The sequence below is a fragment of the Natrix helvetica genome (assembly GCF_964273705.1).
Source record: "Natrix helvetica genome assembly, chromosome: 3".
NCBI lineage: Eukaryota > Metazoa > Chordata > Lepidosauria > Squamata > Natricidae > Natrix > Natrix helvetica.
The window spans coordinates 33,686,584-33,714,502 of NC_138549.1; the positions used below are offsets into that span (position 1 = coordinate 33,686,584).

At 36.5% G+C, this 27,919-nt stretch overlaps 1 long non-coding RNA gene across 5 annotated transcripts in view; it reads left to right on the forward strand.

Annotated features, from left to right (window-relative positions):
* Positions 1 to 27,919, forward strand: part of LOC309389631 — a 75,828-nt gene that overhangs the window by 37,338 nt on the left and 10,571 nt on the right. For 3 of the 5 annotated variants that reach the window (XR_014174970.1, XR_014174972.1, XR_014174974.1), the window contains exon 2: positions 27,815 to 27,918. This is a non-coding gene — a long non-coding RNA (uncharacterized lncRNA). Of the gene's footprint in view, positions 1 to 22,598; positions 22,750 to 27,814; position 27,919 lie in introns of all 5 variants that reach the window. The other 2 variants (XR_014174971.1, XR_014174973.1) reach the window with 1 other exon arrangement.

A 27,919-nucleotide genomic window follows, 5' to 3' on the forward strand; every position in this document is an offset into this window, starting at 1 on the left:
AAGACAAAATCCAGCTAGAAAACCAAGGAGTCTACGAAATACCGTGCAAAATCTGCCCTGCAATATACATAGGACAAACGAACAGGAGAATAAATGCACGCATCGTGGAACACAAGAACACAGTAAGAAAAAAAGAAAAAAACTTCCTCCCTTTTCCAGCAGCTTAAAGCTACAGGACATGAAATTAATTTTGAAGGAACTAGGTTAATCTCCAAAACTGAACACATCAACAAGAGAATAATTATGGAAGCTATTGAAATAGAGAAACACTCCCACAACATGAATAAACGTGACGATACCGCTCGCCTACCAGATATCTGGAAACCAGCCCTAGTCAACAAACGAGCCCCACCCACCACCCAGGCCGTTATAACACGAAACAACAACAGACACACAGCCAGCACCAATCAGCACCAATCTACCAATCATGATACAACCACACAACCAATCATTCCATTTACTGAAACAAAGCCAGCACTCCACAGCCCCCCATCAAGATTTATAGAAAGATGGAAGCTCCGACCACACTTTAAGCCCAAAACCCAGCCTGAGGATGGCGAGTGAGACCTCGCTGAAACGTTGCCAAGACAATCTCAATGCACACACACACACACACACACACACACACACACACACAGAGAGAGACATTCATATCAGAGATCACTTACAATCAATTTTTGCTAAGTATGAGCTAAGGGTCTGTTTGTGTCTGGATTTTGTGTTTTTTTTTAGGCTTAAGATGGTGAAATTCCAGGTGTAACATGTTCCTTTGGGGAAAACATATTCCCTGAAGCCCACAAGGTATTGCAAACTACAACTCATAGTAAATTGTACCCATAGACTTGCACTGTATCTATTTGAAGGGATGATTCTCTTGTTACCCTTCATAGCAAGCTTCATGTACTTCAGTAAAATATATTTGCACAGTTAGATGTGAAGTGTGTTTGTTGTGCTTTGTGTGCATGCCAGCATTGTCAGGTTGACTCCTTCCAAATTGTTGCTTTTGAAGACCAGAGACAATATTGTTCCACTGCCTCTTGGATGCAGCTATTTGCATTTCAATGGATGCAAATAACATAGAGTTCCTTGAGCTTCCTTTGGGCTATTTGCCTCACTTTGACACCTGAAAACAAATTGTGGGTGCTTTTGCGAAATAATAATAATAATAAGAAGAAGATTGCACAGACTGACTACAAACAGCAACATGACAAAGTAGCAACAATGATGCATTATCTGGAAGAAATGCCATTGCCCGCAAGCAAGAACTGGTACGACCACAAAATAGACAAAGCAATAGAAAGTGCTCTGGAACTTTATAGTTCAAATACACAAGCACCTACCATATAGCAACTCTGACTTAACAATTGCAGATAAGAAAGACAACTGGACAGTGGACATTGCAGTACCTGGAGACAACGGAAGAGAAGAGAAAGAACTGGAGAAAATAACAAAATACAATAACCTTCAAATAGAAGTATTATAGAATGACTGTGGCAGAGAAAGTAAAGATAGTACCAATAGTAATAAATGCCTTGGGTGTAATCCAAAACATTTGCAGCACCACTTGAACACCATTGACAAAATCACCACCAGTCAATTGCAAAAAACAGCTATACTTGGAACAGCTTACATCCTGCAATGATACCTTTAACCCCATCAAATGACATCTGCTTAGTACCAAGTTTTTGAGAAGGACTAGATAGGAGGATAAAATGACAACATCTGGCCCACTGTGCAATGAAACATAATAAAATAGAATTGCTGCTCAGCACTGACTGTATAAAATGACCTATGGAAACAACATCAGGAATCTGGATAAAGACAGTCACTACAAATACCTAGCATCCTTCAAGCTGACAACATCAAGCATAATGAAGTCAAGAAGGTGGTTATAAGTGAATGCACCAGAAGAGTAAATAAGATCTAAAAGTTCAAAATCAGAGAATGAAATACCATCAAGGCAATTGCTGTATTTTTTGGAGTATAAGACACACCCCTCCCATCAAAAAAGAGGGTGAAAATCTGGATGTGTCTTATACACTGAATACAGCATTTTTGGCCTCCCAAAACCCTGCCCTGCGCATCCCATTTTTCACCAAAATGGATTTACATAGGGTTTGGGAGGCCTGCAAAGTGTTCCTGGAGTCTGGGGAAGGAAAAAATAAGTGAAAAATGGGCCTGTGTTTTGCAAAAACGGGGGTGTTTTTGCTGTCCCCAGCCCCCAGGAGCATTCTGCAGGCCTTCCAAATGCTCTCCATGCCCCATTTTTTGCCTGTTTTTGTGAAAATGGCCCATGTTTTGCTTGTATTTGCCATCCCCAGACCCCAGAAGCACTCTACAGGCCTCCCAACTCTCTGCATGCTCCATTTTTCGCAAAACATGGAGCGTGCAGAGGGTTTGGGGGGCCTGCAGAGTGCTCCTGGGGGCCAGGGAGGGCAAAAACATAAAAAAAATCTCTTCAAAATCTTGGTGTGTCTTATACTCCGGTGCGTCTTATAGTCCAAAAAATACGGTAACACTTGGACAGTTCCAGTCATTAGATAAACTGCTGGGAATAGTTGACTGGAATCAAGCAGAACTAAAAACACTGGATAGGAAGATCAGAAAAATAATGGCAATGACTCATGCTCTGATTCCATGAAGCAAGGTTGACAGACTACATATCAAAGAAAATGGGTGGGCATGGAATGTTGCAAGAACAACAGACAGTTGAAGAGGAAAAATAGGGCATTTGAAGAATGTGGGAAGATGCACTGAAGCTGCTACACCCTGAGTACTGTACAAGAAAGACAAAATGAAGAATAGAAAAGAGACATGGCAAGGCAAAATATTACATAGTCAGGTCCATAAAAAAATTACAGGCATAGCGGATAAGACTACCTGGCAAGAGGTTAAGAGTGGGAAAGAAAGTAATAGAGGGGCTAATTCTCGCTTTACAAGATCAAGTCTTAAGAATGAGTGCATACAAAGTCAGAATTGAGAAGACAGCAAGAGAAAGCAAATTCCGCCTCTAAAGAAGTTGAAGAATCATGGTGATTCACTTAAAAACCTCAGCAAAAAGATTATAAAATTGAGAAGGCCTTGCTTAGCCACAAAAGTTCCAGTCCCAATTGTGGGGATAAGTCAGGGATTACTTCAGTGGAGAAATTCAAATTTTTTTTTACTACTGGTTCTGTGGGCATGGCTTGGTAGGTGTGGCAGGGGAAGGATACTACAAAATCTCCATCCCATCCCACTCCAGGGGAAGGATACTGCAAAATCCCCATTCCCTCCCCACTCCTGGGGGGAAGGATATTGCAAAAACTTCATTCCCACCGCACTGTGGGGCCAGACAGAGGTGGTATTTGCCGGTTCTCTGAAGTACTCAAAATTTCCACTACCGGTTTTCCAAAAGCTGTCAGAACCTGCTGAATTTCCCCCCTGGAGTACCTACCATCTACTAGTTGCCTGGATTTTTGAAACCTAGATTTGGAAGACCTATTTTCATTTATCTTGAATGAAGAACACGGAAGTATATGTTTCATATGTGAAGAATAGCTTCCATATATACATGCAGCCTAAAACTATAGCTGTAGAAAGGAGGATGATAAATTGTAATACTTTGTCCTCTGTCCTTATATTTGTAGCCTGAAGTCTAACAAGGTATTTTTTTTTGTAAGCAGAAATAATCAGAAACAGAAATCCTCATCACATTTAGTGGTAATAGTGCTTAACAAGTCACATAGCAAAAGAAACATGGGGAAACAGACTGCAAACAGTAAAGTATTCTCTCTCAGCCCAGCTCTCCTTGCTGGCTTGTTGTGTGGAAAATAGGAGGAGGGAGGAGTATCATATTTCCTGCCATGAATTATTTATAAAAATAATAAAGGTGAGATACATACATACATACATATATATGAATAAATTTTGGAATGAATGTCAATGACCATATATCATCCAAGATTTAGCTTACATACTTGTGGCAAGTATATAAGCTAAACTTTAAATCTTGTTAAACATTTAGATTCCCTGGGCTAATGTGCTTTATGAGATGCAAAAATGGAAACAGAAAAAACGAAGGGTGCCTGTGGTGGAATTAGTAATAATTATTATCTGTCCGGATGAAGATTAAATTTGATTTCTATTTAAGCAATATTAAAACATTAAGAATGTGGAAAATATAGTTTCAGTTTAACTGGAATTGGATAATTTATTCTTAAATTGCACTATTATATGTATGATTTTCTTAAAAAGAGCTGTGCCTTCTGGGAAACTTAGGGCTGATTCCAACTATCTGTCTTAAGTGTAGCCAAGAAATGTTTGCATGAAGCTAGATGCCGGAAGCCAGAAGGCCCTTCATAGGCACACTTGTGTGATGAGTCGTCTCCTCATTGTCACAAAGCTGCATCATTCTTGGCGATGTCCTGAGGTTTTTTGGCATGTAGAATTAAGAGGAAATAATTGGCCAATCCTGAATTTTAGCCAAGAGTTTGAACTCCTACCTAACTTTTGTCTTCCTGCTTCACATTTAACATTTCAATCTGGCAATATTTCTATCTTTTTGATACCAAATTAAATAGTATTTCCATTTATTTTAAGATCCCAACATTATTTTGGATAGTTGTAGGGAAATACCTGTGTGAGCTACAAGGATCATTTTCGTTCACAGCATGCCTGGTCACTAAATTACAAGAGGGTACTAGTGTTTGGAAATGACTGGTGTCCATGGTTCCATTTATCACCTGGTGATCCCTCTATGACATCACTGACACGCTACATAAACTTTGAGATTCAATAGACTCTTAAGCATGTTAGGCAGAAGTAACTTTTGCTGTATTCAATGTGTCTTCATCATGATAAGTGTATTTAAGATTATAGCTTAATCTGATAGGTGAACTTGAATCAATTATTTTGATATTAAATAATATTTTACTGTTTTATTGTTAGGTTATTTCTATAGCTTAAATATGTTTTATTTGTAGGTGTTTCAAGGGTGGTATTTTTGCACATAAGCATTTGAAGAATTGCACAATTAAAATAAAACATTAAAAAAGATCAGGTCGAGAACCATTTTTAATCCCTTGTATAGTAGACAAAAATCATGTGTAAGAAGCAAGCAGAGATAGTGATGAAACAATTGTAGCTACTCAGAGCAAATGTGACAGAGAAGAAATCAGGCTTGCTGCAGTATGTGAATGTACATGCACACAATTTGTCCGGTTGCACAATGAAACAATATGATTCACTCATTGCCTTTAAGCATGAAAGCTAAAGCTGTATTAATTCCCAGCTGTGCATAATGCCGATTAGATACTCATTAAATTAACATTGATAGCCTGTCTTATGGGAACTTCATTGCTAGATTAGTGCTATTGCACTAAATTAAAAGGATAGGGAGCATCCTTACATTTTGAGAAAAATAGCTATGATTTTACACAGCAGTTTTTTCTGGTCCCAAAGTTGTGGTCTTCAGGCAACACAAGAGGAAACTGAATGCAATGAATTATCACATTTAAATCCTTCTTTCAAATCCTGTGTGAATATGACAAATGTCAACAAAAGTGTACAGAAAAGGGGGCAGTTCAGTCATTCTTCTGTAAAGAAGCTTAAGAGAACATAGTTGCTCAATACGTCACCATGGGAATTCAAGCAATGCCAGCAACACGATATGTATCAATATATGCAATTTAACATTCTTAATTAAGATGGGCACAAGTGGTGCATAACAAGGTTGCAAAATAAACCTTGAAAGTGAGAACCTTGACAGCTGTCAGTTATTGGCTTTGTAATACACTATGTTGTTCACAAAATCTAATTAGTTGAACTTGGCTCAGTGGAACTGAATCATAAGACCCATGTGCACTGTTGCTGCTTACCAAAATAATAAATTATAATTCTAAATTGCAACACACTCTAGCTATGTAACTGTATTAGAATGCAGGATTATTTCTGCTTCTGTTCCCCTTACATATGCTTGATTTATGAATAATCATAACTCAGCACACAGCGAAAGATAGGATTATGATGACATAAACACTGATTTTAATGGCAATTATGCTTCTATGTGTGTGAGTGAGAGCATAAAATACAGAGAAGTGAACCTTCTTTGCGAACCATTGTTTTAACTTTGTCATATTTCACACAATATTCTTGAGAATGGGGAAAAAGAAGACTTGGAATAAAAAAAAACATTGCTTTCTTATTTGGAACATAGTATCGTATAGCTATTGCAACTGGATCATGACTTTCTAAAGTGAAAAACAAAATGATGTCTCTATTTCACTCCGTAGAACTGTCAGTTCAAATAACAATTGAATCCTGTTTCAATTTTGATGATGGAAGAAGTATAGGATGCCCAGTGCAATTGAATGGCATTTACAGTTGAAAGAAGAACCAGTGAATTCAAGAGGAACAGATAAGAGGCTGCCATATCTGCGTTACTCATCCTATTTAGTATCCTAAACCGAGCCCTGCACTGCTATACATCTTCATTCAAATTTTAATAACAAATTGTGTCCAGGTACTCACCTTTGTATCTGTTGAACTGAAGGGGAAAATATGGCTTAGATGATGAGCATAGTAGAGATTCCATATTAAACATCTCGATATAAGATAATTTGTGACTTCCCATACAGCCTTCTGTCTCTGCATTAAATCTGCATTTATTCTGAATTCATATAGTTCTATTTGCGCTTCTGGGTTATTTGCATTGAGACAGGAAGGAAAATTATGAAGAGGATAGCAAATCATCTTATTTTCTTTGTGATTGTTACCTTTTGTCTTGTTTTGGAAGGAAATGGCAGATAGGTATAACACCTCCTCCAGGATTGTAGTGGCTAGAATGTATTGTATGAAATGGTGGAAAATGCATTGCCAGAATCCTCAAGGACTCATAACTTTAAAAACCTATTTATATTAGTCTCACTTTCCTTGCCTTCTTCCCATCCTAAGATATATATATAGCCCTAAGATATATATATAGCCCTAGCCAACAAACCAACACCACCCACCACCCAAGCCGTTACAATACAAAACAACAATGCACACACAGCCAGCACCAATCAGCACCAATCTACCAATCATGATACAACCACACAACCAATCATTCCACTTACTGAAACAAAGCCAGCCCCCCCTCCCCTCCCACCAAGATTTACAGAAAGACGGCAGCTCCGTTCCCATTTTAAGCCCAAGCTTGAAGATGGCAGGTGAGATCTTGCCGAAACGTTGCAAAGACAATTTCAATCTTACATGGGAAAAGACCCGAATACAACAAAACCAGCATACCTACACCCTTGAAAATCTACGAAAACAAATTATATATATATATGTATGTGTATATATATATGTATGTTTTTGTAGATTTTCACGGGTGTAGGTATGTTGGTTTTGTTGTATTCGGGTGTTTTCCCGTGTAAGATTGAGATTGTCTTTGCAACGTTTCAGCGAGATCTCACTCGCCATCTTCAGGCTGTGGTTTTTGGCTTAAAGTGTGACCGGAGCTGCTGGTGCTGGCTGTGTGTTCATTGTTCTTTTGTATTGTAACAGCTGATCCAGGCCGTTAATTAGCACCAATCTACCAATCTTGATACAACCACACAACCAATCATTCCACCTACTGAAACAAAGCCAGCACTCCATCCCCTCCCACCAAGATATACAGAAAGACGGCAGCTCCGGTCACACTTTAAGTGAAAGACCACAGCCTGAAGATGGCGAGTGAGATCTCGCTGAAATGTTGCAAAGACAATCTCAATCCTACAAGGGAAAACATCCGAATACAACAAAACCAACATCTATCTATCTATCTATCTATCTATCTATCTATCTATCTATCTATCTATCTATCTATCTATCTATCATCTATCTATCTATCTATCTATCTATCTATCTATCTATCTATCTATCTATCTATCTATCTATCTATCTATCTATCTATCTATCTATCTATCTATCTAGAAAATCTGATGGGAATTACCACCTTTAAAAATATTCATATTTATTAAAATGTGTTTGAGAAACAACTCCCAAAAAATGGTTAGCATTTATGTACGTAAGTATAAACTGTTGCTGTATTTATTTGTTATGTGGATTTTATTCTTAGACATCACCTAAATGAAGGCACCATTAATAAAGTAAATATTAATCCTGTTAATATCCTCAGTGCTTTAACATGATGTGGTCTCATTGAGAAAGTCATTTCTATTAGCACTAATCTACACTTTTTGTGACAAATGCACAGACACTATTGCTCAATGCAACAATTTGTAGACAGGTCGATTAAATTAAATCATTCTGAGTCTTTTTTTAAAAAACAACTTTAAAGTTAAAAATAATCTGCAAAGAAAATATACCTTTGCAGTTGGTTAGTAATATGTGTTATGATCTTTATTTAAAATTTCTGATAATACACTAAAATTCTCTTGAGAACAGGCCTGTGAATAACTGTGTCTATTTTAAAAATAATATCTGAGTTCTAGGTATCTTTGAAAGAAAAAGTGGTTAAAGAATAAATTTCAAAATATATCCTGCATTTCCACTATGCCTGCTGACCTATAAAACAATAGTTCATAATCTAAACTAATCAGTGTTTGCTATCACTAGAAAGTCCATAAACAACTTATAATAATTTAACACACTGTTAAATTATTCTATTAAAAAAGTGTAAGAATTATATGACTATACAGGCTAAATATGTTGTCATGCCCTATACCACAGTACTGCAGCCTGGCGAAAACTTTATTCTTTGGTCACAGTTCAATACAAAAATTTATTTAAGGAAAAGGAATCCAATCCACTTCTTCCTCTGCATAAAGCCAAACCACTAAAAAAAGTAGTATAGCTTGTGCTCTGATTTGTTATGTCAATAGAGGTGACTTCCTCTTGGGCTCAGTTTCTTTATGTGCCTTTATCCCCTCATAGATCTAAATCTTTTGAAAGTTTGGTTGAAACAAAATCGATGAGTATAATCTCCAACTGCTTTACTCTGCTTATAAGCACAGTCATGATGAGAATATATTAAAAAGTGTAAGGCGCAAATGGTTTAAAAATGCATTCATATAATTCTGGGGCAATCATTTTCAGAGTAGAAATGTACGTTTAAAGTCAAAGCAATTTGGAATAATGTTTCCCTTCACCAATATTTCCAGTTGCCATAATACAGATGTGTTTAATTGGATGACTGAATAAAATACAATAATAAATAAATCCACCTACAAGAAATACATCTTTAGCTATATCTACTTTTTGGAAATATATTGTTTTATTTTCAAATACCTTCATTATAATTCCTAATATGGTTTTCAATTTTTCATTTTTCTATCTAAAGTGTGTGGAAAGTGTTAGAAATACACATAAATTTTGGCCAAGGTTTTCTCATAAAGCGTGGGTAAGATACTTTATTATGGCTCTAAATCAGGCACAAGCATGTGAAGAAGGAATTTGGCAGTTTTAAATTTTCGCTTTTATTGTAACAAGTCTTCAGAAGCAAATATAGACTTGAGCCGTTTAAACATCTCTTTATTTGGAAACTCATCATTGGCTTTTGAGAAAATATCACTAGTTCTTAAGGTTTTTTGGGGGTAGATTATTTGTCTGTGTGCGTAATTCACAAATCATATAGGGATTTGCTGTTGTATGAAAATGTCTCATGTTGCAGTGTGCCCAGTCCGTTGTGTTTTTCTGGGCTTAGTCCTTTACAAACGGAATGCTTGAAGTGGGACCTAGAGTACATTTATAAAAGGTTCAATTAAGTGATTTGTCCAAAGGACAAATCCTCTCCTGGAAAGAAAGTTTCCCTGGTTTCCCTCAATGCTGGATGGTTGTAGCAATTTCAAGCAAAGGCATTTTTAAATAGTACAATGGTTTTCAATCAATATAATATAAGCAATAAAAAGATGAGAAGTGGATAGAATAGTTGTACAATGTGACACATAAAGGATGGCTGTTTCTGAACACATTCCAGGAGTCATATCCATTTCTTGCCCATAGGATATTAGATATAAATTTTATTCCTTAAATTTTATTTTAGACGATTGGGAAAATCGTTTCTGTGAAATTTATTGTATTCACGGGGTATAAGGATTAGAATGCTTTAGGTAACCTGAAAAATTAAAGATGGAATATTTGCTTAAATTAGTTGCTGAACACCATTGCTTTATGTCTCAAAATTATGAACAGCATGACTACTTGTGCAGTGGTGGGATTCAATTTTTTTTACTACCGGTTTCTGTGGGTGTGATTTTTGTTTCCTTTTCTGCCGGTTCTATGGGTGTGGTTTGGTGGGCATGGCTTGGTGGGCGTAGTCATGTGACTGATTGGGCATGGCCAACTCAACGTGAGTGGCATTAAGTTGGCCATGCCCACTCAGTCACATGACCCCATCAAGCTATGCCCACCAAGCCACACCCATAGAACAGGCAGAAAAGGGAGCTCCTGTGGCCTGCCCCTTTATGGTCCCCCTTTCCCCCTGTGTTGAAGTACCTTAAAGGGACACTGCAGTCTGGCTGCCTTCTGAGCAACTCTGCTCCAACGCCATCCCTCCAGCGCAGCAGGCCTTTCTACTGGCTGGATTTGACAATGGGGTGCGCACTGGCAGGCAATGGGGTGCACATGTGTGGCCGATGTGAAGAACAGGGAGGTGACGGCAGCGACAGGACTTCAGGCCTCTTTTTCAGCCTGTAGTTTTTGATGCAAGAAGCCTCCAGCCGCCGCTAATGGCTCAGTTTTGGCTGGCAAAAAGGTGGCGGCTACAGGCTTCTTGCGCTGAAAACTACCAAAAAGTACAGGCCAAAAAAGAGGTCTAAGGTCCCATCGCCACTGTCAATGCCCTGTTCTTCGGGTCAGCTGTGCATGCACACCCCATTGCCTGCCAATGCACAGCCGCACCCCATTGCCAGACCCGGACAGGAGAATGTCCTGCTGTGCTGGAGGGGTATCTCTCAGCGGAGCTGTTCGGAAGGCGCGATCTGGCCAAGGCAAACGGCAAGTGGCAGAGAGTCTGGGGCGAGTCCAGAGCCGGGGAATGATGCATTCCCCGACCTGGTCGAGGTGAATAGCAAGTAGCGATGGATGAGCGGCAACCTGGTGATCAGGTGGGTGGAGCCAGCCAGAGGTGCTATTTGCTGGTTCAATGAACCAGTTAAAATTTCTGCTACCGGCTCGCCTGAACTGGTCCAAACTGGCAGCATACCTCTGCACTTATGCCTTGTATATGCAGTAATAAAACAAATAAAGGATTTTGCTTATTTATTTCTGTAAACGCATCTTAGCTTTCTCTTTGCTAGAAAACTGATCATTGAAAAATTATCACCTTCTAAGTTTACTGTTATTAATTACTGTTTCTCTGAAGCAACAAATATTGAGAGAGATGTTGACAGACCATTGATTTAACTCAGCAAGATCAATCTATATTTTTCAGCTAAGGCCACAGAATCATAAAACAATGCACCATGTGATATCATATCCAATATTTTAATAGTGCTACCTTTGAGTTGTATTTGGTCATCGAATAAAATGCTGGGATTTGCACTTCAATAAAATGAGCAGAACTAGGACAAGCAAGTTTATGGCACCAAGAAAACAACTACATTTCATGTGACTCAAATGTAATCTGAATACAATAAATAGAATTTTGTCCTTCTAATGCATTGAAGGGCTCTATAGGCTCCACCCAAGGTTTCTAGAGGAAGGAATGGAAATTGAGAAAGGAAGATAAAATTGCTAATCATATTGAAATGCATAATTGGTTGATAAATTGAAGCAAAACACTCTATCCTGAAACACTGGTGCAGATTTTCATTACTGAATAAGTTATTTTATACATGTTGATATCCAGCCCAGATTCTTTACTGAAAATACTTCCCAGCAATGCTATCTAGTATCTTTAAACACATATACTGGAATGGAATCGGTGGGGCAAGATATGTGTCCAGAGGTTCCCCCTCTTCATCACAAGATCCCACACTGTTATCACCTAGAGTGAACTAACAGTCCCCCCTTACCCTCAGCTTAAATTTATTCTCTATAGACTGTTTTTTTTTTTTTTGCTGCAACAAAATATAGTGATCTGCAGCCATTATAAGCTTATGGTTCCTTAACAAGCTAATATAGCATTTGATTCATTAATCTCTAAAAAGTTCCACTTTCACAAGCTTCTTTAAAAACCCCAAATATCCTGGTATGTATAATAGCTAGAAAAAAAAAAGTATTTTTGTATGTTGTGGTTTTTCATTTTTTTGGAATCTTCTTTGTTAAAATATTTTTGCTTATTATGTCTGTTGTTAAAGAATATTTTCCTTTGATATTTTACTTTTTGTACACTGGCAGGGAAAAAACATAGGATGTTCATATAATTAAAATTCTCTGTTTTTGATGCTTTACAGCTCAATAAAATATCCACAGAGCATATCGTCTTATTTATTAAGTAAATGTAAACAGTGCTGCCATGGTGAGCTGCAGAAGTAATTATATTGCTAGTCAGGAGTCTAACAGTTCACTTCAGGCAATAAATCCCAATCAACAAACAACAGTTGTTTTTTAGTGCTAAATTGGATCTCACTTTGATCTGAATGTCCCTAGCTCAGGATTCTCTTGGGTTAGAAGAATATTGTTTTCATGAGGTCCTTTCAAATTTTCATTAAGAAAAGCTATAGTGACCTGCTCCCTCTCTTGGTTATGTTTAATGATCTTTTTGAACTTCTTCTTTGCATCAGCATGAGCTTCTTTAAATTGATCAACTGGGCAGAACATTACTTCCATAAGTTTAAGGCACTTGGAATTAGTCTTAAAAATAGTGAAGTAAAATGACACAATATTCCTCCCCTTCTCTCAGAACATGTTTGTTTGTTTCTTTGTTTGTTTATTATAAGCATTCTAATAAGGACCAGAGTCATTTTGTTAATGAAATGGGAAGTAAACACAAACAAACAAACAACAAACAAATGTCAAGTTCAATAGATAGTTATCTGTATCAGAGTGAATGTAATAGAGACATTCTAATATGTTTTGCCCAAAATCAGTTTTAGGGCTTCGGAAAGCTTATTGGGAATTGGCTGTAATATCTATAAAAAAACACACATGATTGTATATACGGGATTTCCTCAGAGTTTTCTGGTATCCAGACCCTGTTTTCCCCCTTGATTGTAATAATGATAGGTATTTTATTACTGTAACAATACATTTTCTTCGTTATAGAATAAGCCATGTTTGTAAACTTTTCAAAGATTTATTTGATACATGTGAAAGACAACTAATTCTGTTTGTAGTTATTAACACAAAATGAGATCCCCTCTTTTTGCAATAAAATACCAATGTTTGTGGGAAAGTTTGATCACTACATTTATAGAGACTGTATGATGGGAAAGTATAATTATAATTAATAAAGCATTTGACAACTGAAAAAGCAAAGTTCTGTGTGTTTTTTTAAAAATTAATTTAACTTACAAAATTACATTTTTTTCACAATGTGTTCCTGTCACAAGATATATATATATACCCATCCCCACACCGGTGTGTGTATGTGAGTGTGTGTGTGTATACAGTATGTATATGTATGTATAGATATATAGATAGATGTAGATGCAGTTGTAGATAAGCAAAATAAATACATTGAACAAATGTATAAAAAGGACATTGTGATTGTATCTTGAAGATGGCTACGTGGAGTAGAAGGGTGAGCTTAAAAGTTGGCTGCATATCTCGTGCCATTTTGTTGTATTAAATACCAACTTGTTGCTACTGGTAATTTATTTATTTACATTTATTAGCCATTCAACTCCAATGGGCTGACTGTATAAGGGCGGCATTGTCATCATGAGAAAGAGGTACAGGAAACCAATTTCAGGCATTCTTAAACACAATATTAAATGAAAGTGTGTGGTAAAAATAGACAAGTGTTGGGAGAGGGCAGGAAGTTCTCAACCTGTCTTTAGGATATGGATATTGAAATAGGTTTTCGTACATTCTGATATTTATGTTAGAGAATGGAAGGTCCCCAAATCATCCTTGAACATTTTAGTAGCATCTTCTATGTAAGGGTTGTGTGTGTGTAACTTCATTCCCTTTGAGAAATCTTGATTTAATCAGTGTTCCCATCTTCTAGACTAGACAAATTACTCTTTACAGATAAAAGTTAGTTGCAGAGAGTAGCACAATTAATATAGTATGGATCAAATGGATGTGATGTTTATATACTATATAGTTTAAATGGAAATTTTCTTTCAGCCTCATCACTGAGAATGACCCAGGAATGTCTGTACCAAATGCTCCTGGCACAGGAACTGGAGCATGGCCTTTCTATAGCATGAACTCTCTTAAGAAGAAGCAATACAGTAATTTGAGAAACTCAAGCCCCATAAATCTCTGCATGGTGCTTTCCCTCTAGACTTTTGAAGGAAATAAAGTGTGAAAAAGTGGAGCTACTGACACGAGTATGCAGTGTTCCCAGAAAAGTGAGGCATTTCACCTTAGGAAATGGAAGAATCTCCTCTTTTCATGAAGAAACGATAGAAAAATATTTCAGGAAGCTGTAAAACTATGAGGGTTAACCATTCTAATAATATAGTAAAGCTTGGTTTATGCATGAATAAAATGGAAGCAGATAAAATTGATTTCTTATTTTATAGAACAGAACACCATTTTATGCATGTGTGAAATCTAATTCATTGTTTAACACACATTGTGCTAAATGGACAACACTTCTCTATTACATTAATGCTTTATTGTATGTAAAAACAAGATGTAGTTGCTTAACTCTATCAAAAGCTATTTCTGCATTTTTATCTTTATATTAGAAAATATACATTACAGATTGATATATACATACATATACCCATTGAGAATGGGTTCCCTACACACACACACACACACACACAGAATCTCTGGTTAAAATAAAAAAGCAACCTGTTTAAACAATTTCACTTCAGCTGTATGTACAGTGTAATAAACAGTAGTAGAAGAAAATGAGATTGTCATTCACAGTACAAGAAATATATATATATTCAAGAGCAATACAAAACATCATTGACACCTATTAAATCTTCATAATTTATTTAAAAAATAGATAAAAGTGAAAGCTTAGAAGCATTCATTCAGGAGAGTTCAAACTAAGTAGCATGGTATAAATAAAAACCATAATGGTATAATGCTTTTATTAGATTAATCACATTGTTATAATGCTTTAGGCCAAGCTTTTGGCTTTTCTTGAAGTTGCTTATTACATAAAATGGAGGACTTGAGGGAAGAAGGAAAATAATAGTATATATAGTTAAAATCCTGAAGTCTTCCTCTTAGCCTCCGGAAAATGAAAATTGCAGCTGGGCAATTTTCATATTTGGAGTACCATATTCGGAGCAGGTAGAAATTGCTAAATGCGATTTATATTGAATCAAAGTCCTAGAAAAAGAAACTATAATGAGCATTTCCCATTCTTACAACAACCATGGCTTTCTGCAGGATAAGACTGCAAATGGCTTCCAGTTTTGATTACTTTGAGCATTAGGCCAATATATGAGGACCAAAGAGCTTAGGGACTACTGCTTGGTCAGTGTAAGAGCCAAATGTTGAAGGAGCTATTAGGATTCTAAATTCATAACACTTTTGCCTGAGTCTGAAAACTTAAGTAACTGTATTTCTTTTTTCTTATTTTTTTGTCGTGCCTTTTTTTACCTTGACAAGTATTCATTTCAATATTACACATTAAAAATGTGACATCCTTGTTCTATTTTGTTTGCTTATTTTCCTTTATCAGTATGCATACAAATATATATCTTTATATACATGTAAATATATATCTACATGCCAAGTCATAACACAATGGAATCTTTCATGTAAAGCAATGCAATTTAAGATTATTAATTACCTTTTTTGTTATTCTTTATTATATTAGCAATGTTATATTTTTAATTGTAGATCATATTGTCTAATTGCTATATTTTACTAATAAAAATATTTTTTTTAAAATTTATTATATTCTGAGCTTGAATATAATGGATTACTTGTATTTAATGTCATATTTAAATAAAAGTACTGGAGAACAGAAACATCTGCTCACCTCATTAGAAATTGCTGACCAATATTAGAGTAACAGGAAAGAATAAAGGAGAATACATTGTTTATGTAATACAAATATCATAACCTACTGTATTTTAGTAGATGGTACATAAGGAAATTTGAAAATGTGTCTTAAATGTACTAATAAAGTGGCTGCTGTGGTAGTTTGTTCACAAGATCACAACTGAGCAGCTAATCATCCATTGCCCAGAAAGGCAAAAGAGAATTTAGAGTATTCTTAAAACAAGAAGCCAAAACCCAGCATACCCACCAGAGATATTGTTAACATAAATCACACTAAGATAAATGTTCAACTAAACTTTAAAAAACCAGGGACATTAGTGGTCATTAAGATCAGTGGTGGGATTCAAATTTTTTTACCACAGGTTCTGTGGGCTAGGTTTGATGGGCGTGGCATGGCTTGGTGGGCATGGCAGAGGAAGTATACTGTAAAATCTCATTCCTACCCCACTCCAGGGGAAGGATATTGTAAAATCTCCATTCCCTTCCCACTCCAGGGGAAGGATACCGCGAAATTCCCATTTTCTCCAAATCAGCTGGGACTTGGGAGGCAAAGAATAGATGGGGGCGGGTCCAGTCAGAGGTGGTATTTACCAGTTCTTCGAACTACTCAAAATTTCTGCCACTGGTTCTCCAGAACTGGTCAGAACTTGCTGAATACCACCTCTGATTAATAGGTATTTTAATGAGGCGCCCATTACTACTGTGGACTACTCACAATTAAGAATTACACGAATATTATCAGAAAAACAAAACAAAAGAGAAACCTGACAATTTGTTAGGACCTAGGGATGGCATAGGTGAGTCACATGGAAGTAGTGTTTTTTAAACAATGTGAGCAAAAAATAATAATTGAACTTGCTTATTAAGTGAAGAGTAAAGGCCTTTTTATTTGATTGGTGTCTTTTGTTTCTTTACTTTTGCTTCCATTTATCTTCTTTTAAAGCATCTTTCTGTAAACTAACTTTCTACTGTGTCTTCATTCTACTTGAGTGCTGTGATTTCTTTGCCTTTCAATCCACACCTTAATTTGCTGTTGCAGTTCCAACTAGCTCAAGTCACTTCATTTTCTCTTTATTTTGTCCTTCTGTATTGTGTTCTGGAGACTTCATGCATTCTTATCTGGCAGCAACTGTGTTCTCTTCCCTGTCCTCATTTTAAATCTTATCTTTTAACCTGCCAATTCATACTATTTTTATTTATACATTTCAATTTTAGCTTTATTTGATCATATTTATTTCTACTCTGTAACTTTCCATTTCAATATCTATTCATTTAATAACTAACTTTTATTATTTTACTTATCCAACATACTTTCCATCTCCTATATTCCCCACAAAACAACCTTGTGAGGTGAATTGGGCTGAAATTCAATGACTAGTCCAAGGTAATATAGCTGGCTTTCATGGTTAAGATGGGACTAGAACTCAGTGTCTAGCCTTAACCACTAAATCAAATTGGCTTAACTACAAGATCAAATTTAGACCAAACTATTATGCTAGACCTATCTACCAGTCTCCCCTGAGGTAATTCTTTGCCATTTCTCTCTCTGTCCATGTCTGGTCATAATTGGAGGTCTTGGGTTTTGAGTGTGACTCACTGCTTTTAGCACTAGCTTCATTGCAGGTTCTCTCCCACCCATTCTTTCCTTTTGGTGGGAATTGTAAGGAAAGGCTGCCTCTTTTTATTCTGCCTCTTCCCTAACTCTGATTGCCCTTAAAGCCTATCTCTGCTGGTTCTCAGTAGCAAATCTATACCATCAAAGAGATGAGACCTTCAACCCAGTGTGATTTACCAAGGACTTAAGGTGAAGTAAAGGCTAAACTCATAGAAAACAGTATCTAGAGAGACCAGAAAGATGTGTGCAGCAAGACTAGTAGCAGAACCTTGATACAGGCAGGTGTGTCCCAAATACAGGGACAATCCATGAAGGAAGGTTTCAGATTACCCAGAAGGGAGTAGATCACAGGTGAGTTCCAGTAAAAGACAATTTTGTAGGAAAGAGCTGCTGTATATCTGAAATGACCAAAACAAAAACCTTCAGGTAGGAGGCAGAGAAACCTCAAGAGAAGCAAACACCCATCCATCTGGCTATGAAAAGCTTGGAGGCTAGACCGGTTACTGGAGATACAAAAGTGATGGCATTGCTGCTGTAATTTACATATGGGATACTGTTGGATGAAAAATCAATAACAACAAGGAGATGTACAAAAGCCCAAGATTGGAAAGGGAAAGTGTGCTGACTGCCATTCCACAGAAGTTCAGAAGTTGGCCCCTGTTGAGTAGAAGTCAGAAGATGAACATTGAAGGAAAGGGGGGGGGGGTTAGGACGGTAAGCACAGAGAATAGGTAAAGTTGTCATCTGCCCCTGGAAACCACAAGAAAGTAGAAGAAGCGAAGTAAAGATCAGAACATTCGGTGAATGAAAATAATAAAAGTAGTGGCTGAAATATCAGAGATATCAGAAAGGTTACCTGAGGGTAAAACAGGCAACAGATTAGTACAAGAAGTAAATAGAAGCTAGAAAATCAGAGCTAAACATTAAAAATAAGAATTAGTGAAGTAAAGATAAAAGGGCTCTCTTAAGAATCAAGGTGAAATGAATTTGTAAATCAAATCAAGTTGAAGTTGGTCAAGAGAAAGCTATAACAAGAAAATATGGCATTGAAACAGTGAATTATAGAATTTACAGATTGTACACAGTAGGAAAGACTACCTAGGAAGAAAAGATTACAACTACCCAGAAACACCACCAAAGATCTCAAGTCCAGATCTGAGCAGGAATCATAATCTGGAGTGAATTTTAGAAACGTGTAAATAGATGCTCACCAATAGACTAAAGAATCACCTCGGTGGAACATCACTTTTGACAAACATAAATCAAGGTCTGCCAAAGCACATCACAGGTATTCTAGAAACAGATCTGAAACATGTTAATGTGCCATTTTTGTGTGCTACTTTTGAAGCTTTTAAGACAAATGGATCTGGTTTTCTGGAATGGGCCAACTCACCATGGCCAACTCACCACAATCAACTCACTGCAGGACAACTGACCATGGCCAATTCTCTGTAGGACAACTTGCTGCAGGACAATTTAACAATTTTAATTTTGGCCATTCACTTTTTATTCTGTCCCTCATTTTGTACCTTTCTTTAATGATTCTATTCCACTATTTCTTTGATATTAGTGTAACTTTGTCCTGTAGTGAGTTGGTTGTGGCAAGTTGGCCATGGCAAATTGGCCATGGTGAGCTGGCCATGGCAAATTGTCATAGACCATGGTTTTCCCAGGCCAAGGACAGCAATGCAAGCAGTGAGGCCTCCTGTAATCAAGCAGGACATGTGGGATATTATGGACCTTTTATTCCCCACTTGTCCCAAGGACAACCTTTCAAATTAAAAATAAATAAATAAATAAATAAAAGTCAGTGAGAGCAGCATATTTTAAGGAGCAATTGTATCCACTCTTCAGTGTCAAATGAACCCAATTTTAATTTATAATTTATATATACAGTATGTAGAAATCAGAGATGTCAGAGACATAGTCATCTTGCAGGCATATGAGTAATATCCCTCAAAATAAGTTTAATCTCTAAAGCAGGCATCGGAAAGTTTTAAAATATATTTGAGGAGATGAGACTTGGAGATCATCACAGACCATATCCACCTTCAGTGTGATAGGAAAAAATAAAATTACCTACCACAGGCTGCCATATCACTATCTCATCCTGCAACCTTTTAATGTGATCGTTATCTGTACCTTGCTTATTATTATTGTTGTTGGTTACACAGTCAACCAGATCTTTAGGCTAGAATTGTCATTTTTATCCAATTATTGATTCCTTATCAAAAACCTGGGATCGGCAGATGAAACTTTGATGTTATTAAAGGAATCTTTGACGGATGTAAACTGTTCCAATAAAGCTATCTTTTGCCATTGACTGATGATGATTTTGTCAGTTGCCAATGGTATTCAAGTGATTATTATTGATATTTTAAATTTATAGGCCACGGAACTCCAGTGGTAAATCTTATTACAATAAACATTTGGGGCTGCTATTAAAAATGTCTAGAAGTGCCAATTGATGCAAAATACTGCTGCTAGATTGATCACTGATGGAAGATACAGTAACAATACAATATCACTGAAAGATTAGGCTACCCTAAACAGTTACTTAAAGATCTCCTTTTTCCTCAAGTGTTGTTCAGGCAGAAGAAGCACTTTGGAAGATATCCTTGCTGTCATAGCCTCAGCTGTCTAGGATACAGTAGAGGATCTTCTCTTGTGTTGCTTTCCCTTGAGAGTTACAGCAGCCCTCTCAACACTCGCTTTTCCTATAGAACATGAACTAAGATGCAACTTTTTCACAAGGAGTTTAATTGCTAAGCAATGTTGGTGTTGATTTTTAATTGATGTATTTGAATTTTGATTTTCGGGTACTCTGCATTTTATTGATTGCATCAGTTGTCTTGAATGTTTCAGTTGAGTAGAAAGATGGGATATAAATCAAGTAAATGACTCTTGTAAGGAAAGATCAGCATATGAATAAAATAAAGGCATTCTGAGATATGCCATGCGCTGTTAGAAAGTAGATCGGAGAATGGGAGATATGGATAAGAACTGTGGAAAGCTTAAGGACAAAGTAATGGTTTATAAAGAGAGAAGTACATAATGTACACTCATTTGCCTATGTGTGTGCTCCACAGTGGAATTTATCTAAAATCTTGTACTGAAGAAGAAATCCTGACTCAGAGTAACTCATGCATGACCATGCTTTTTTCCAACTGCAAAGATACCAATAACCTCCAAATATGGATGTCCCTATTAAAAGTTGGACCCATAAACTCATACATGCATAAGAAATCTGTGGAAGATAATTTTTCCTACAGGAGGCAAGCATTGTTTAGTCATGTAGCCTGTAAGGTACAGCCATCTGAACTAACGTGTCCCCAATGCATTTGTCTACTTTTCTTTGAAAGGCATCTAATTTGGCAGCTGCCGATATATCTTGAATTCTAAGGTGTACACCACAGGGGGAGTAAAAAGAAGTCAATATAGTGGTCATAACCACATGAGCCAAACTGACCTCTGTGATGATGCCTCCCCACCACCACTGTAAACCTGGGAATCTGTATGTTTATTTCTATTAATTATTGGAATTTTTCAGCATTTTAAGATGGAGTTTTGAATGTCTTAAATCCTAAACAAAATAGTCCCAAACTTTTCACTGACATTTATCAAAAGCAACCAAGTTTAAAAATTGATATGCCCGGCGAGCATCCTGGTTATTCATGCATGACATATTGATAAAGGAAGAGATTCAGACTATTAGTTTCATATGATGGAATGTGGGAATTTTCTTAGATGCGAGTATTTGGCAGTACTGCAGATAAAATGAAAAATATCTGGCAGGTAGAAAATACAGACTAGCTTTCCCATTTATCTTTTACTTTGTAAAACTAGTAATGAATCAGATCACAAATGCTATAAACTTATGGCCAAGCAATTTTTGTTTAAGCCTCATTGTACCAAAGGAAAAAAAAATCCCTTGCGTTCAGGATGCAATAATAATAATAATAATAATAATTAATAATAATAATAATAATAATAATAATAATAATAATAATAATAATAATAATAATAATAATAATAATAATAATAATAATAATAATAATAATAATAATAATAATAATAATAATAATAATAAAAATATGAAAAAATCGTGAACTACCAGGACTTAAAAATCAAAATTCAACGATTATGGCACAAACCAGCAGTGGTAATTCCAGTGGTAATCGGCACACTGGGTGCTATTCCAAAAGCACTGGAATTACATTTAAAACAGTTAAAAATTGACAAAATCACCATCAGTCAAATGCAAAAGGCCGCACTGCTTGGATCCACACACATATTATGAAAATACGTTACGACGTCCTAGGCCCCTAGGTGGGGCCCGACTAGTAATTAATGCCAAATCCGGCGAAACAACTGGCCGCGGTGATACAATTCTTTTGATGCAATAATAATAATAATAATAATAATAATAATAATAATAATAATAATACTAATAATAATAATAATAATAATAATAATAATAATAATAATAATAATAATAATACAAGAATAATCCAATACAAGAATCAAGGCAATTCATTCTCAGATATATTTTATAACTCACCATCCTGTCTTCCATCTTTGGTTTGTTTTGACTGTTAGAAGAGTCAGAGAGAATAACATTCCTTAAGCTTCTATCCTTGAACATTCCTGATAAAGGAAAGCAAATTGAGTGTTGTGGAAATTGTGATTTTATGGGCGTGTGGGTTGGGGAGGGAGACTTTGGGGAGGGGTGTGCATAAGTGCACTAGAGTGCCTACCATCCCCGTCATAATATTCCCTTGTATTTGTATCCATTTCATGTATTCATAATCATATTTATACATATATCTGTTATCTAATTCATGCTTGACGAAATAAATGAAATAAAATTTTGTGGAGGAAAGGGGAAAAGCCACATTGTTTCCCAACTTTCAACTTTATACCTTGGCAGGCAAGTGTGACTGCAACCATCAGAGGAAGAACATGTATGAAAACTCGAGAAAAAATTTCCCAAGCAAATTATATGTTTCAGCCACAAAGCAGGAAATGTATTCCATACTCTTGGATTCCTCTGCTGAGAAAAGTGCCTGCAGTCCCAAGAGGTACAAGCACAATCTTTCCTGTGTTAATACTAATTCACTGTGCTGCGGAACTGATCAGAAATTCCACTGTTCATGTGTTTAAATAGGTAGAGAAACAGACACAGGATTAAGTAGAAAGGGAATGTGTGGATATTAATTCATAACTGAACTTTCTTTACAACTGCATTATATATATATATATATATATATATATATATATATATATATATATATATATATATATATATATATATATATATATATATATATATATATATATATATATATATATATATATATATATATGTAAGTGGAATGATTGGTTGTGTGGTTGTATCATGATTGGTAGATTGGTGCTGATTGGTGCTGGCTGTGTATCCATTGTTGTTTCGTGTTGTAACAGCCTGGGAGGTGTGTGGGGCTTGTTTGTTGATTAGGGCTGGTTTCCAGATGTCTGGTAGGCAGGAGGTATAGTCACGTTTATTCATGTTATGGGGGTGTTTCTCTATTTCGATAGCTTCCATAATTATTCTCTTGTTGAAGTGTTCAGTTTTGAAGATTAACCTGGTTCCTTCAAAATTAATTTCATGTCCTGTAGCTTTATGGCTAGCTGTTGAGAGCTAAATAGCTTGAAATAGATCTATACTAGTCTCCCTTTATTTATTTATCAGCACAAATATAACATACATACTATATATACACACATACATACACACACACACATATATATACATATATATATACACACATACATATACATACATACATACATACATACATACACACACACACACTCTACTCTGATTGGTTATGTTACATCGGTTGGAATATATATATATATATATATATATATATATATATATATATATATATATATATATATATATATATATATATATATATATATGTTGTATTTGTACTGATAAATAAATAAAGGGAGACTAGTATAGATCTATTTCGAGCTAATTAGCTCTCATCAGCTAGCCATACCCTTACTGGGATTTGAACCTGGGCTGTATTATATCTTAGGCAGGAGTCTTAGCCACTAAGCCACAGGCTCGCCTCCTTATCTTAGTGGCTAAGACTCCTGCCTAAGATATAATACAGCCCAGGTTCAAATCCCAGTAAGGGTATGGCTAGCTGATGAGAGCTAATTAGCTCGAAATAGATCTATACTAGTCTCCCTTTATTTATTTATCAGTACAAATACAACACAAATATAAAAAGGCAACATTAAAAATAAAAATATGGTTTTCTGCCTGCATGGTCTTCTGTGATGAGCCGAAGGACAGAAAGAGGGAGTAGTGACCTTCCTCCCATATTTAGGCATACCAGGGGTTGTAACACAAATACATACATACATACATACATATATAGAGATCCAACCGATTATTGTGAACAAGGCTAATGAGGGATGTAACATAACCAATCAGAGTAGAGTAAACAAAAAGTTAAGCCTTTTAATAACTGGGATTTTTTTTTTTAGTTCTTCAACTGTTCCCTGTGGTTGAAGGACAAAAGCTCTGTTGCTCTTTTAAATTTATTTATTTGTTAAATTTATATGCCACCATCTCACTCTGACTCTGGCTTCCTGATTTAAAGCTCTTCTCTTTTTAACATTATCTGTTGATACATGCAGTTATTATGGAAACAGCTGCCAAGACATCACCCTAAAGACTAGAGTCCATTGCTGGAATTTTGGATTACTGACAATGGTAACGTAAGGCAACCCTTCCTTATATCACAATAATTCTCTTGTGGCTGGGTGAACATTTCACTCTAAAGATAAATGAATCAATTCTAGTTTTAAAAGAAGCAAATTTATCTATGTTTTTCCAATGGGGTCCTGATTTAATAACAAGATTTGTCAGGCTACTAACATGAAAAAAACATGAGCTCTGTCTATGTACATAGGCCCTGGTGTTCGTTTTATTATTTAGTTAGTTTTATTTAATCCTGATATTATTTTTTATCAATTACTCAAAGTGGTGAACATACCTAATATTACTTCCTCCTCCTATTTTCCCCACAACGTTAATCCTACGAGATGAGGTGAACCAAGAGACAAAATCACCCAGCTGGCTTTCATGTCTAAAGCAGGATTAGAACTCACAGTTTCCTAGGTTCTAGCTTGGAGCATTAACCAGTACATCAAACTGTCTCTCTTGTATGTATCCTGACATAACTTCACTAACACAGACACAGTGTGAGGCAGAAATGTAAGAAATGACAAGGTGAGGGCCACAACTATGTGAATGTTGTCCTGCCCCAGTTTTATTGTGTGACACATTTGAAAAAAGACAGGGCTTTGAACACATTGTCACCGCCATCTTCTAGACTTCTTTGAACTTTGGTACTGGCTGATAAGTGTATCCCACATGCATTTTCTCACTGGAAGTCCAGTCACTTTACATTTGATACAAAGTTGGTCTCGAGGAATGCAAAAGGGTTAAGATAAGAAGCACCTTTAATTTCATCCTTTTAACAATGGCGGTAAACGTTGCCCCTTCTATTGCCCTGTTTGGTTTACAGATAATCTGAGCATGGAGCATGTGGGTGTGAATATTTATTATTATGGAGGTTGTGTCCATCTGTTATCCACCTAAGAGCACGTATGCAATAAAAAGAAACAACAAGAGGTTGAAAAGCAATTTCTTTTTAAGGTGTAAAGCCCTCATATTTCATACAAAATATAAGAATTAAACACTAAGCCCTTATTGCCAGTTGGAACTCTGAAAAGAAGCGTGAAAAATAGAGTTACTGTTTGGTTTCTATTCATATCTTCAGCAAGCTGTTATATGTTAAACTGCACTGAAAACGGCCAAGACTTTTTCAAAGCCATCCTTCAAATTGGCATGACTTTAAAAAACGAATGCTTGTCCAGCTTTATTTGTGTGGGTGGTGACTATTCCACTGGGGGTTATTTTTTCTCTTTTTAAAATAAAGTATTCACACAGCACTTCCCAGTTTGTGAGTTGACAAATGCCCCTGTATCAGTTTTACTCCAACCCCTTGGGTATTTTTGTTATTGTTATTTAATTTTTTCCCCAGGAAGTAAGGGGCAATTTTATTTGTGTCTGCTATAATCTGGATTAAAAAAAAACATTAAAGCAAAAAGATGCTGCATTTTTTTTTGAGAAAGTCAGCAGATAAAATACAAATGTCCTGGGTAGTGTGATGTGAAGAGAACAAATGAGTAAGAGGAGTTTAAAAGAAGCACTCAGAATCAAAATATAAATAAAATAAAAATGCTAAATTACTGCTATGCACAATGGTTGGTATACAGCTGTAAGAACATTTGGGAACAATTGTGACTTTGGTTTAACACCCCCTAGGGGCCTATACTGAAGCTTATTCTGTTTTATAACAATAAAGCTTTCTATCAGTTAAAGAACATACTGGAAATAAGAGCATGTGCCAAAGAATTCCTAGAAATACTTTAATGAAGGACGTTACCATTAGGTCTTGAAGTGGTCCATGATTAGCAAGATATACTGAAATACCTAAACATAGAATAAACATGCTATTTTTGTAGACATGGCAAGAAGGTAGTGAAGATGAAAAATAAGCAGTGAGTGTACATATATCTTAGTGTGTTTTAAATCTTAAAAACACAAAACAAAAAGAATTGTGCTGTCAGTAAGATTTTAAGGTACAATAGCAGTGATGACTAGCTTTTTTGTCCTCGCGTGGTGAAATTGCACCACCATGCCTGGCATCCCATTTTGGGTTAGCAGGCTTCCCTGAAGCCTCCTGGGACCAAAAATGGGGCATGGGGAAAAGCACCGCACCCCCCAGTGCTCCCCTGGCCCTCACACATGCATGCATGACCTCCCCACCCTCCTGCGCATGCATGTGTCTCCCGCATGTGCAGCAGAGACCCAAAAATCAGCTGGCCAACCAGGAGGTGGCATGCATGCATGGTGGAGCTGAGCTGGGCGATGGCTCATGTGCCAGCAGAGAGGGCTCCGTGTGCCATAGGTTCACCATCGTCATATTACCTGTAGAGTCTAGAGATAGCACGTATTGGAATGTTGGTTCTCTCCAGGATTTGTAATATGGCCGAGTATTACCGTAATAATGATTTCCTAAGGATGGAAAACTACTTATAGAATGTGCAGCTGGAGAAGGAGTGGGAGGGAGTCTCGGCAAGAGCATCAAAGATTTCTAGGGTGGAGCCAATATATGTCAGAAAGAGACCCAAAATAAGAAATTATGCAGTTCTGAACTTGGATGAGAGAGGGAGGAACTGGTTTAGGGTAGCCACACCCGAGAATCTCTCAGGGTATGTCTAGTCGGTTAGAAGGTTGTAGCTTGAGTCTGGTAAAATTCTGTCCATTAGGTGTAAGCAAATAAAGGATTGGACTCGACTGGAATTTCACTGTATCATCTTTGGACTTGGCCAGACATATCAACCAGCAGCAATTCACATATAATTGGACCAGTGGCCGTAAAGATTTAATCTTGTGCAAAATTGTAGAAACTTCTAGGCCCAAGCTCTGGCATAAGACAAGTGATGTTCAATTTTTCAGGCCAGACTAGGAATGGAATCTAGATTTGAATAAAATGGGGTATTTCATTAGTGCTGGCGCCAAGAAAGTGGTACAAGATGAACTACTGTTTACATTACAACAGCTAAAGCCAATTTATGAGACCAGGCTGCCAAACTGTTTTTCTGCCAATGTACTAATCACTTGCTGTGTGTTCCTTGGGACACTTTGCATGATTGACCCCTGTGAGCAGCAGTTTTAAGCAATGGTAGAAAACTTCCAGTTTCTTAAACGTTTAGATCTGATCCACCCAATTTGTGATCCACTAAATTAGCTTTGATCTACCATTCAGGCATTGTTGCTTGTCATATGGTTGACCACCCATTCGCTTTTGCTGATATGAAAAGCAAAACATTCAGAGTTGTTTGCAATTGGAATGACCTATGTAAAATAAAAATAAAAATAAAATAATAATAAAAAATATTTTCTGGTCCATACTTGTCACATTCGTATCTTTTATGTTTTTCCATGTCTTTATTCAGTAGTTTAGTTTGATTTTTTTTACTAAACTTAACCTCTGTGTCTTTCTCTCCCAGATCTCATTTTAAATATGAACACGCATTATAGACCTGACCTGGACCTTCTTGCTCATTCTTCTGGTGGGGCCTCCAGAACTCTTCCTTGAAATCCTATCCTAATGG